The 13254-nt window shown below is 41.2% G+C and overlaps 1 protein-coding gene across 3 annotated transcripts in view; it reads left to right on the top strand.

The window, feature by feature from the left end:
- Positions 1 to 13254, top strand: part of fam110b (family with sequence similarity 110 member B) — a 115427-nt gene that overhangs the window by 38747 nt on the left and 63426 nt on the right. The window contains exon 1 of one of the 3 annotated variants that reach the window (XM_043689328.1): positions 8155 to 8171. The exons of the other annotated variants lie outside the window; for them this stretch is intronic. The gene's annotated coding sequence lies outside the window, so the exon portion shown is untranslated. Of the gene's footprint in view, positions 1 to 8154; positions 8172 to 13254 lie in introns of those variants that run through there. 3 annotated transcript variants of the gene reach the window in all.

Below are 13254 nucleotides of genomic sequence, written 5' to 3'. Positions count from 1 at the left end.
CACTTGGAGTATTGTGTACAGTTCTGGTCACCACATTATAAGAAAGATGTGGAAGCTTTGGAAAGGGTGCAGAGGAGATTTACTAGGATGTTGCCTGGTATGGAGGGAAGGTCTTACGAGGAAAGGCTGATGGACTTGAGGTTGTTTTCGTTGGAGAGAAGAAGGTTGAGAGGTGACTTAATAGAGACATATAAGATAATCAGAGGGTTAGACAGGGTGGACAGGGAGAGCCTTTTTCCAAGTATGGTGATGGCGAGCATGAGAGGGCATAGCTTTAAATTGAGGGGTGATAGATATAAGACAGATGTCAGAAGTAGTTTCTTTACTCAGAGTAGTAAGGGTATGGAATGCTTTGCCTGCAACGGTAGTAGATTCACCAACTTTAAGTGCATTTAAGTCGTAATTGGACAAACATATGGACGTACATGGAATAGTGTAGGTTAGATGGGCTTCAGATTGGTATGACAGGGCGGCGCAACATCGAGGGCCGAAGGGCCTGTACTGTGCTGTAACGTTCTATGTTCTTAATGACTAGAATTAGATTAGATTAGATTACATTACAGTGTGGAAACAGGCCCTTCGGCCCAACAAGTCCACACCGACCCACCGAAGCGCAACCCACCCATACCCCTACATTTACCCCTATACCTAACACTACGGGCAATTTAGCATGGCCAATTCACCTGACCTGCACATCTTTGGACTGTGGGAGGAAACCGGAGCACCTGGACGAAACCCACGCAGACACGGGGAGAATGTGCAAACTCCACACAGTCAGTCGCCTGAGGCGGGAATTGAACCCGGGTCTCTGGCGCTGTGAGGTAACAGTGCTAACCACTGTGCCACCCAATTCAACACTTGTTATTGTTGAAAGGGTTTTAGAATGCTCAGAGGGCATAAAGATTATATGTAAATATAAGTTGTTTATATTCCATCTCAGGAGAAATTAGTGTTTATCTGACACAAGAAAATCAATTGTGATTCCCTTTCCTATTTGCTGTATGAAGCCACTTGCTAGAAAATGAATATTCATGATCAGGATTGGACTAACCCATATGTAGTGATTGGAAACAGGTGGACCTTGTTGATTGAGGTCCTTGGCCTGGGTTAACAGCCCCAATCGATCAGTAAACCCTGGCTGAACAATTTAAACAGAGGATTTAGAATCTCCTCAGTTCAGGGGACTGACTCTGTGCTGACTGGTCACAGCCAGTGTACTGTGCACAAATAAATAAAGGGTGACTTGATGATGGGATACCAGCCTATGTGCACTTATTTCACCATAATACTGTCTTGTCGAAGGACTTTCCCTGTTGTCAAGGCACAGATGTGAAGTACTGGCCACTTGGGTAATATACCAGATATCTGTAGTGTAGTGTGCGGAACGGACCACGAATTGCAGCAATCAGAAGCAGACAGAATTGAATTGGGAAGATGCTTTTCTGAAACAAGGCTGCTATCACATTTCCAACGCCCCTCCTCCAAGTCCCTCCTCCCTACCTTTTATCTTCTCCTGCTGAACACTCTCTGCTCATTCCTGAAGAAGGGCCTGTGCCCGAAACGTCGAATCTCCTGTTCCCTGGATGCTGCCTGACCTGCTGTGCTGTTCCAGCAATAAAGTTTCAACTTTGATCTCCAGCATCTGCAGACCTCACTTTCTCCTGCTTCTGTTTCTATCAGAGTTGGTATACAATGGCATACAAATGCTTCATTCAAGGTTAAAAATCATGCAATTATTTATTTTTTGGGGGAACTTTGGTCTATATACAACAAAAACAAGAAGTGTGCAAGCTAAATTTCCTAATATATACTAATGGTGACTCTGGTCTGACTGATAAGGCCACTAACGAATGTAGATTTATTAAATTGAAAAGTGTTGTAGCAGTGAATGTCATTTTAAATGGAGCCACTGTATGTAGTGGTTTCTTCCATAGGTGTGTCAGGTGACTATTTAAATGTGTTCCATCATAGCATTATAAATGTGGGGTTAGATTTGGTGCAATTTACAGGTCAAACCAGTTGAGTAACTTATTTGTGAAATTTTTAAATTAAAAGATAATATCTATCAAAATTCAATTTAGATGTAAGTAGTACAGTGCTGAAATATTAATTAATGCAATTACAGGAAAAACACGCAGTTCATTTTTGTAGTCTTTGATTCCTTAATCTTGAATTAATATCAACAGCACTTTTGGAAAAGCAAACTTAAAATCAGTGTCGGAAAATATATTATTATTAATGACTACCTAGGCCATATCGAACACTTTATTTTGCCCCAATCTTCTCATTGTCCTATAATTGATATGGTCTTCTGAATGTTAATGCTGTGTGTGATTCCGTAGACACTAATAGTTCATTCAAGCAACTTTACTGGAGACTACACTATGAGGAGGGATGCTCCAACATATGCACCTTTAAGATTCAAATTGCAACTGCAGATTTTAACGAACGCTCAAAAGAACTGTATTGTTTGTACCAAGTTACCGGAGTCCAGACTTAGACAGGAGCCTTTAGCATATTCATGTTGAGAGTGGAAAATTGCATCTTGAAAATTTAATTTAAGAAATGCTAAAATGATTAGATTAGATTCCCAACAGTGTGGAAACAGGCCCTTCGGCCCAACCAGTCCACACCGATCCTCCAAAGAGCAACCCACCGAGACCCATTTCCCTCTGACTAATGCACCTAGCACTATGGGCAGTTTAGCATGTCCAATTCACCTGACCAACACATCTTTGGACTGTGGGAGGAAACCCACGCAGACACAGGGAGAATGTGCAAACTCAACACAGACAGTCGCCTGAGGCTGGAATTGAACCTGGGACCTTCGTGCTATGAGGCAGCAGGGCTAACCACTGAGCCAGGGTGTTGCCTCTTTGAAGTGCCTGCTTTTTAGAAATGGAAGCCTCCTAATGCTTAGGCTCCAACACCTAGAAATCATGCATGTGGATGAAATTTTTAAATTATCTATCACCTGATATATATAAACAGAAGGTAGAAAATTAGGGTTCAGAAGTTTCTGTGAGGACATTACAGGCAAACATATATTTATCCTCATGTGGTATCCACACATGGATCTTCTAAACGGGGTAATAGGTGCTGTATTGTCTAAAAATATTAAGCCTTTCTCTAATGCTTATGCCTTGTCCTGAGGACAAAATGGCAGGTCCCACAAAAAAACAATTTACTTTGAATGAAACCTGTTCCCTCTAAGGCTATTACAAGATTAAAAATTATCCACCAACCATAGCATCAGACCTTCAAGATGATATTGCTTGCCTAAAACCCTCCTTTTCTGAAGGTAGGAAATACCACTGCGTCAAACCATTGAATAGAAGTCTAACAAAGAAAACCCTCAAATCACCAGTTTGACTGCACAAAACTCAAAATGAAAATTTGCCCTAATAAAATGGACACTAGATTTTTTTTAAATACCCTTTAATACAGATACACTGTATGATGAATAGAGTGTAGGTTGTCAGAATTTGCAGGAGGACCTTGATCAGCTGGGGAAGTGGGCCAAGAAATGGCAAATGGAGTTCGATGTAGATAAATGTGAGGTCTTGCATTTTGGAAAGTCAAATCAAGGTAGGAGTTTCATGGTGAATGGTAGGGCCTTAAGTAATATAGTGGAACCAAGGGACCTTGGAGTTCAGGTGCATGTGTCTCTGAAAGTGGAGTCACAGGTGGATAGGGCAGTGAAGAAGGCTTTTGGCACACTGGCCTTTATCAGTCAGGGCATTGAGTATAGAAGCTGAGAAGTTATGTTGCAGTTGTGCAGGAAATTAGTGCGGCCATACTTGGAATATTGTGTTCAGTTTTGGTCACCTTGTTATAGGAAGGATGTTATTAAACTGGAAAGAATGCAAAAGAAATTTACAAGTATGTTTCCAGGACTCAGCGTTCTGAGCTATAGGGAGAAGTTGGACAAGCTAGGACGTTTTTCTTTAGACCATAGGAGACTGAAGGGGGATCTTATATAGATGTATAAGATCATGCGAGGCATGAATACAGTACCAGAGGGTATCAGTTTAAGGTTAGAGGGGAATGAATAAGAGAGAATCTGAGGAGCATCTTTTTTACACAGAGGGTGGTACGCATATGGAATGAGTTGCCAGCGGAAGTGGTTGAGGTGGGTACATTAACAAAATTTGAAAGGCATTTGGACAAATACATGGATAGGAAAGGTATAGAAGGATATGGGCCAAGTGCAGGGAAATGGGGTTAGCACAGATGGTCGGCATGGACCAGGTTAGGATAAAGGGTGTGTCTCCATGCTGTTGAACTCTATGACTCTCTATGGCTGTAACATTGATCACTGTTAGTGGCACAGCATTCCATACTCCAGTATCCCTTTCCACGAAGAAACATTGGAATCTTTTTCTTTGCATAAGTTCAGGTTTTCTTGGTTGTGGTTTCTTGTCTTTGCTTTACCTTCAATTGAATTGGTGTATGTGTATTTTTTGACTCTTCCTTTTCTCATTTCAAACAGTATTAAATCACCCCTTTGTGTTTGCCATTATGCCAAAAGCCAGACTAGTTTATATGCTTTCTGCTGTGTATCATAGCTACCAGGTGTGAATTAATTGTTGTAAATTTGCATTACAGTTTCTTCAGGGATATAACATCACTTCTGTGGTGCAGAGTACCCACTGCACCTAAGTGTTTCACATCCTGTTTAAAATAAAAAGTGATCATATAATCCAAATATTTGCCAATTCTTTGACAATACATAATGAAATTAACACCCGGAACCTTGCATCCTGAATGAATAGGAAAAGTGAAGTCAACTTTTATTTTAACTTATTTTAGAAATGCACAAAATAAATTACAATGATCTCCCTTTAGTCATGGTGTATAAAATAATCAATGGTAAAGATAATGTGTACTTGAAATATTCTTGAATAAATCGGGCTAATGGATTGTATGTTAAATGAGTGAGAATTAAATGTATAAAAACATCATTGCATAAAGCACATGAGTGTTTACTTTATTCATAATTGGGATTTAGGCACTCACTGTCAATTTTTATTTGTCCAGAAGGCAATTAAAAGTCAACTATATTGCCATAGTTCTGGAGTCAGGTGTAGGCCAGGCAAGAAAAGGATTTCCTACCCTAAAGGACACTAGTAAACCAGATGGGTTTTTATTACTTGCGCCCACACCTCCCCCCTTACTTCCCTCCAAGGCCCCAAGGGATCCTTCCATATCCGCCACAAATTCACCTACACCTCCACACACATCATTTATTGCATCCGCTGCACCCGATGTGGCCTCCTCTACATTGGGGAGACAGGCCACCTACTTGCGGAACGTTTCAGAGAACACCTCTGGGACACCCGGACCAATCAACCCAACCACCCCATGGCTCAACACTTCAACTCCCCCTCCCACTCCACCAAGGACATGCAGGTCCTTGGAATCCTCCATCACCAGACCATAGCAACATGACGGTTGGAGGAAGAACGCCTCATCTTCCGCCTCTGTACCCTCCAACCACAAGGGATGAACTCAGATTTCTCCAGTTTCCTCATTTCCCCTCCCCCCACCTTGTCTCAGTCAAATCCCTCGAACTCAGCACCGCCTTCCTAACCTGCAATCTTCTTCCTGACCTCTCCGCTCCTTGGATGCTGCCTGACCTGCTGCGCTTTTCCAGCAACACATTTTCGGCTCTGATCTCCAACTTCTGCAGTCCTCACTTTCTCCTCAAGGGTTTTTATGACAGCAATACTTACATAGTTACCATTAACCCAACTTTTTAATCCCTTTTTTTATTGAATTCACACATCATCCATCATGGTGGGATTCAAACCCATGACCTCAGAACTGGGGTTCTGGATTACTAGTCCAGTGATATCACCACTACCCTGCCACCTTCACTTAAAATGCTCAATAATGTCACAGTAAAGCAGCAGAAACCAAAGCATTGAATCCAACTGAATGCTGAAATGCAGCAGTGATGAACAGAATCACTTCTTCCTGTATTTTATTTTCTAAGTAGTTCAGTGGATGTAAAGAATTTGTAAATCCTGTTTCAGTGTGGTTCCAGGGTGTCATTCCTTTTCTATTTGGACATTAAAATGTGTTACTGGAAAAGCGCAGCAGGTCAGGCAGCATCCAAGGAGCAGGAGAATCGATGTTTCGGGCATGAGCCCTTCTTCAGGCACTTTCTCCATTAAATTGGCTTACCTGGTTGAAGTTCAATTTTGATTTTCTATTCATAGTGTCGATTGTGAGGAGCATTTGGAGGAATGTCCTAAGCGACTGCTAGATGGCACACTGTATAGCATTCCGTTGGAAATGCTGAAGCCAGAAAGGAATGAGGAAACCATTTATATTTCACAATATTGACTGTAATGTGATTGGTTCTAGCAAAGGTTGACTGTTACCCAAGTGGATAGTGAAAATGTAGCATCAGTAGGAACCTAATTTCTGCAACGGGTATGAGTAATAACTTCGGAATTTGATGTGGGTGAGATTAATTCTGGAAATATTTTCTCAAGGTTTAATTTAAGCTGTCAGATTCTGACATAAACAGCCAGCACTTTTAAATTTTAAGAAGCCCTGTTAGCAGAAACTACCTGACAGCAGCAGTTGTCTGCCAATCAACTGAAAGTGAATGGGTATTGATTACTTTAGTTAAATTACTATTATTCAGTTAGTTACTTTAGTAAACGCTGACTTAGCAGTTGAAACTTGGGTGCAAGTCATCTGCTCTGTAGAAACATCGACAGGTTTCACTGTCACATCAAGTGACAAGGATGGAATTTGGCTATGTACAAGCAAACCTTGGAATTTTGATGTGGAGATGGAAGGAGGTGTGTGCTGATTTTTAAAATGAATTTTCAGTCTCTGGAAGTTGTTGGGTGTTCACAGCTTTAAGAGGTGAACAGGCAGCTGAGTTAACATTTTAAAATTCTAAGTGTGGACAGTACTTTAAACTGTTAGTGGTTGAATAGGTATTGAATTAAGTTTATAGTTTGACCAGTTAAACTACTTGGTTTAACTACAGACAAGCCATGAAGGATGTTCTTAAACTAGAAATCTAATTGTTTAAATGAAATGTGACACTTGTTGGTGTCCACCATGCTGTTAGTGTCATTCTAAATCATAAACCAGCCATTCAGTCAACTGAGCTAACCAACTACCACATATGCAGTAAAGGCAGAGTTAGATTTTGAGGAAATCAATGATTATGGGGGCAGGCAAGTAAATGGAAGTTGAGGTCTCAATCAAATCAACCATGATCTTATCCAGTGGTAGAATATGTTCAAGGGGCCGAATGGGCCTACAGTGTCTGCAGTAATTTAGTTTGAGGGAGTGTAGTGATGGATTTTGAATTATTAGTAATAGAACTTTTTTCCAAAGCTGGGTTTGTTTATAGTGCAGTTTAATAAATCGTTCTTCCTTGCCATATTCTTCCATAGAAGTATCTACAACTAATTAAAACTGAAAGAACTGTGGATGCTGGAAATCAAAAACAAAAACATAACCTACTAGGAAAGCTCAGCAGGTCTGGCAGCATCTGTGGTGAGAAATCAGAGTGAACGTTTCAGATCCAGTGACTCTTCCTCAGAATTCAGTGAAGTCGCTGGACCTGAAACATTAACTCTGATTTCTCTCCACAGATGCTGCCAGACCTGAGCTTATACAGCAATTTCTGTTTTTGTGCCAGCAATTAATACTAGGAAGATACATTTAATTTGAGACTTTAAAATTTAATCTTGGCTCATTTCTGCTCTGTGAATAAAGATTGGATTCACTGAATTAGATACGGCAAGGAACTACTTAACTCCAATTTAAAGCATGAGGAGATTTCCTGAAAGTTGTTTTTTATGCTTCTGTTGCACCCAGTTTGATGCTTCAAGGAAAAGTAACTTAAAGTAATGCTGGATTGCATTGCTGGCTTTCACTGTTGATATTTTACTCTGAAATGTCTCCATTTTGCATCCACGTTCCCCTCCTTAAAATTTATAGAAGTGAATTCTGTTTTATAGCCCAATATACATATTTTCTTTACAGACCTCTGTTACAGATAAAGTCTGTTCTGAGTTAAACCTTTTTTTCTTATATGAAGAGTATTTGTAAATATCATGGACTGGACAAACTGGAGGATCTGATCAGTGATTCAACAGTCATGTTGAGGCTTACAAAAAAACAGAATCAGTCGGGTAAGTTATTGAAAGACAAACATTACCACGATGTTCTATACCAGTCTGAATTTGATCTCTGGAGAGGATAAGAATCAATAAAATTCAATTTACAAAGGGGGAAAAAGAAATTCAGACTTTACTTTGGGGGAAAAATGAACATTATTTCCAGTACCTCCTGTTTTGGTTTCGGGAGTTTTGATGAGGAGTAGTACCACTCTGCAGACAGCAGAATCTAACATTTGGGTTGAATTTAATTACTTTGAATTTGTTATTTTCAGGTCCTGTTCTCAATGTCATCCCCTCTGTGTGCTCCAGAGTCTTCTCTGACACGGTGGCACAGTGGTTAGCACTGCTGCCTCACAGCGCCAGAGACCTGGGTTCAATTCCCGCCTCGGGCGACTGACTGTGTGGAGTTTGCACGTTCTCCCCGTGTCTGCGTGGGTTTCCTCCGGGTGCTCCGGTTTCCTCCCATAGTCCAAAGACGTGTGGGTCAGGTGAATTGGCCATGCTAAATTGCCCGTAGTGTTAGGTAAGGTGTAAATGTAGGGGTATGGGTGGGTTGCGCTTCGGCGGGTCGGTGTGGACTTGTTGGGCCGAAGGGCCTGTTTCCACACTGTATGTAATCTAATCTAATCTAATCTAAAATAGTCTATTTATAGAATTGAAGTCATACTTGATCTCAGGATGAATTAAAATTCACACCATCATTTATGTCTGTTTGTTTCGTCCTACCTAACATTACTTGACTTAACACTTGGCTCAGCTTTTCAGTTATTGAAACCCTCATTCATGCCTTAGTTACTTCTAGGCGTGGTTATTAAGTTTGCAGATGACACCAAAATAGGCAATATCAAGAGGAAGTTTATCAGAAATTGCAGCAGAACCCTGATCAGCTGGCGAAGTGAACCGAGAAATGGCAAATGGAGTTTAATGTAGATAAGTGTGAGGTCCTGCATTTTGGAAAGTCAAATCAAGACAGGAGTTTCATGGTGAATGGTAGGGCCTTACGTAATGTAGTGGAACAGAGGGACCTTGGAGTTCCGGTGCATGTTTCTCTTAAAGTGGAGTCACAGGTAGAAGGGCAATGAAGAAAGCTTTTGGCACACTGGCCTTTATCAGTCAGGGCACTGAGTATTGAAGTTGTGATATTATGTTGCATTTGTGCAGGACGTTGGTGAGGCAACACTTGGAGTACTGTGTTCAATTTTGATCACCTTGTTACAGGAAGGATGTTATTAAACTGGAAAGAATACAGAAGAAATTTACAAGGATGCCTCAAGAGACTGAGTTATGGGGAGAGGTTGGACAAGTTAAGACTTTTTTCTTTTAGAGCATTGGAGACTATGGGGGATCTTATAGAAGTGTATAAGATCATGAGAGGCATGAATCGGGTGAATGCATTCAGGTCTTTTTCCCAGGGATGGGGAATCAAGGACTAGAGGGCATTAGATTAGAGGGGAAAGAATAAAAGGAAACCTGAGGGGCAACTTTTTTGCACAGAAGGTGGTACTCATATGGAATGAGCTGCCAGCAGAATTGGTTGAAGTAGGTACATTAACAACATTTAAAAGGCATTCGGTCAGATATGTGGATAGGAAGGGTTTAGAAGGATATTGGCCAAGTGCAGGGAAACGAGGTGAGTGTGGATGGACCAGTTTGGGCCAAAGGGCTTGTCTCCGTGCTGTAGGACTCTATGGCCCTAGATTCAACTATTCCAACACACTCTTAGCTAGTCTCCCATGTTCTACCCCAGGCGACTGACTGTGTGGAGTTTGCACATTCTCCCATGTCTGCGTGGGTTTCCTCCGGGTGCTCAGGTTTCCTCCCACAGTCCAAAAATGTGTAGGTTAGGTGAATTGGCCATGCTAAATTGCCCATAGTGTAAGGTGAAAGGGTAAATGTAGGGGAGTGGGTCTGGGTGGGTTGCGTTTCAGCGGGTTGGTGTGGACTTGTTGGGCCGAAGGGCCTGTTTCCATGCTGTAAGTAATCTAAAAAAAATCTAAAAAATTGGAAGTCACCAGAAATTTGGCCCTGTACTGACCCAAAGCAAATCGCAATCCATAACAAACTCTCCGATTGCTGACCTACATTCGCTCCAAGTCAAGCAACATCTTGACTGTAAAATTCTCATTCTTGTTTGTAGGTCTTTCCACAGCCTGGTCTCTCCTCTCTCAGTAATTTCCTTTTCATAACAGTTATATGTTGGTTGATCACTTACTGTTGCAATTAGGCAAAGAATTAGTTTTAGATTAAACCCTTGGGGCCCAGTAAAAAAAAATCATACATTGTTCCATCCATAAACTTGGATTTAATGTTGAATAAATTGAGCATCAATTTGTATTAGCATTCAAAAAATTTCAAACAAGAACAATAATTTTGATTCTTCAGTAAAGGCAAAACTCCACAAAAGTCTTAATTTTGACATCTGAAGGTGACAATTTAAGAGTGAACCCCAAATAACTGTACAGTACAGCAAATAACTATGTAAAAACAAAGAATTTGGAAAAATTCCATTGGTTTCTTTAATGATTACAGTTTTGTAGTAATGGAAATGTGAATTCTGTTGTAGAGCATGTGTCAAGAAACAAACAACTCATTTGCAGCACAGAGTAAATTTTGTGGGGAACCATGACTGAGCTGTTGAGGTGAGGGCTGACCCACTATCGTGATGTCTGGCCTCTGGAACAGCATTACTCACTTTAATGTTGAGACTTTCCTCCTTTCTCAGGAGGACATCCTGCCCATGAGAGCTGCCAGTCAATCCAGTTGACTGATCCCAGTGGCATCAGATGGGTGTTACACCTGCTCCTGGGACTACAGACAAGTGACTGCGGGGTCATGTTTAAGAAGCAAAGGGAGAAGGTTAAACCGGATTTGTTGACACCCCATATGACTGTGAAGGGCCTAGTTTCCCCCATTGCCTGAGAGTAGGTGTTTGCTGGATACTTTGCATGTCATGGACCATTCTGCCACAGGCAAAATACTAGTATGGAAGGAAAAGACTCTTATGTGGTTATTATTTGGAATAATAAGTGACTCAAAGGGCCTCAACTCTTCACCAACTCCCCCCCCCCAAAAAATAAACACACACACACACACACACACAATTCCTCTCCCCTGCCCCTTGTACAACTTTATATGGGACAGCAGGCACACACTCTCCAAATCCGAACCCGAGCCCTGGCAGGGGAGCATGAAATCCGGCTCGTAAAATCAACCAATGATTTCGTGCATGTTGGTCTTGATGCATTAGTGGGCTGAAATTGCATCACGTGCGTAAAATCAACTGGCTTTAAATTGACTGTTCTCCCCTCATTCTGGCTGCTTATTCTGGTTTAGCTTCTGAATGTTGCAGCCTTTCTCTACAACCTTTCCAGACTAACAGGAAACCAACAATTCATAGGCATTTAAACTGGCTGGAGCCAAGCCATTTAACATGTCAGCCTAAAAATAAGCAGTTTATATTTGATATAGCAAACAGTGAAATGGAATAGTTGGTGCTAATTTAGTGAATAGTCGAAAGTATGTCACTTATAATTGCAGTGCATCAGCCATTCAAATACCATGGTTTACATTATCCCTGAGGATTGCTAACCCTCCTACTTTAGAACAGCATAAGGCTTTAAACATTTAACAGTCACTGTCCTGCCCCCACTCTCTCAGAACTGCACACACTGTAGAGAAGCCACTGACTCCATGACATCATCCCTTGCTGCTGCAGAATGGTAGGCCATTGTTTCGGGGTGCATGGAAACAGTCAGCAGAAAGCTGAGAGACTCTGTGGAGCTGAAGGGGCAGTCTTTAGAGATGGAACAGGGAGAGTATTGGTTATTAGAATACTTGGAGCGGGAAGGGGCAAAAGTAACAGTAGAATGAGGTTTGCGGAATTGCAGACAAGTTGGAAAGTGACAGGGACTGAGGCCAGTAGAGAGAGAGCAAACTGAGGGATTGGAGCTTGGAGAAGGATTTGGGCATGAGCAGATGAGGAAAGGAAGCATAGGGAGAGGTTGACAATTAGTGACTGCTTGCGCAAGAGCAACAAGAGCTGCCAACACATGAACAGACTAATAGCCATAACATCACCGGAACAGACCTTTCAGCCCATTTAAGAGCTTGTTCTCTCTAAGTTAGTCAAACTGGTTCTATTCTCTCACACTATCCATGTAACCCTGCAAGTTTGTTTCTTTCAAATTATTTGCACATTCTGTTGTGAAGAACTGTGTAAAATATCTGTTCAATTCATCTGCTATTTTATTTTTCATTATTATTTCCAGTCTCTCTTTCTGTAGGACCAGCATTCACAGTAATGATTTTCGTTCTGAAAATACTTGCAGAAACTGTTCCCTGCTTTTATATTTCTGGCTAGCTTTCTCTTATTGTTTTCATCTCCTTGTTCATTTCTTAGACTTTGTTCTTTTTATATTATTTCAAATTTTCTGCTCTGCCTTCTGTCTTTGCACTACAATATGATTTTTTTGAAACTATTTCTAACGTTTCTAGTTAACTATGGATGGTTCTTTTTTTTAACTCACTCGAATATTTCTTTCTTGAATTCTGAAATATCCCCTTAACTGTCTGCCAATGCATCTCCATTGACCTAGCCTTTAAACTAAATATGCCATTTCACTTTAGCCAGCTCTGATTTCCTGCCCTCATAATTGCCCTTGTTTAAGTTTTTTGTTAAAATATGTCAAGGACTTACTCTCTTTCCCCTCCCCCGAAACTGAACGTAAAGTTCAATAATATTATGGTCCCTCCTCCCTAGGAGAACCTACACTAAGGTTGTTAACCCTATCTTGTACAATACCAGGTCTGATATAGACTGCTCTCTGGTTAATATCAGCATGGGTAAAAACAATGACTGCAGATGCTGGAAACAAAGTCTAGATTAGAATGTTGCTGGAAGAGCACAGCAGTTCAGGCAGCATCCAAGGAGCAGTAAAATCGACGTTACGGGCAAAAGCCCTTCATCATGAATACAGGCAGAGAGCCTGAAGGGTGGAGAGATAAATGAGAGGAGGGTAGGGGTGAGGAGAAAGTAGCATAGAGTACAATAGGTGAGTGGGGGAGCGGATGAAGGTGATAGGTCGGGGGGGTGGAG

This window comes from Chiloscyllium plagiosum, chromosome 4, assembly GCF_004010195.1.
Source record: "Chiloscyllium plagiosum isolate BGI_BamShark_2017 chromosome 4, ASM401019v2, whole genome shotgun sequence".
NCBI classification, from domain to species: domain Eukaryota; kingdom Metazoa; phylum Chordata; class Chondrichthyes; order Orectolobiformes; family Hemiscylliidae; genus Chiloscyllium; species Chiloscyllium plagiosum.
The sequence above is the reverse complement of the archived record's forward strand: the minus strand, read 5'-3'. Positions and strand labels throughout refer to the sequence as shown.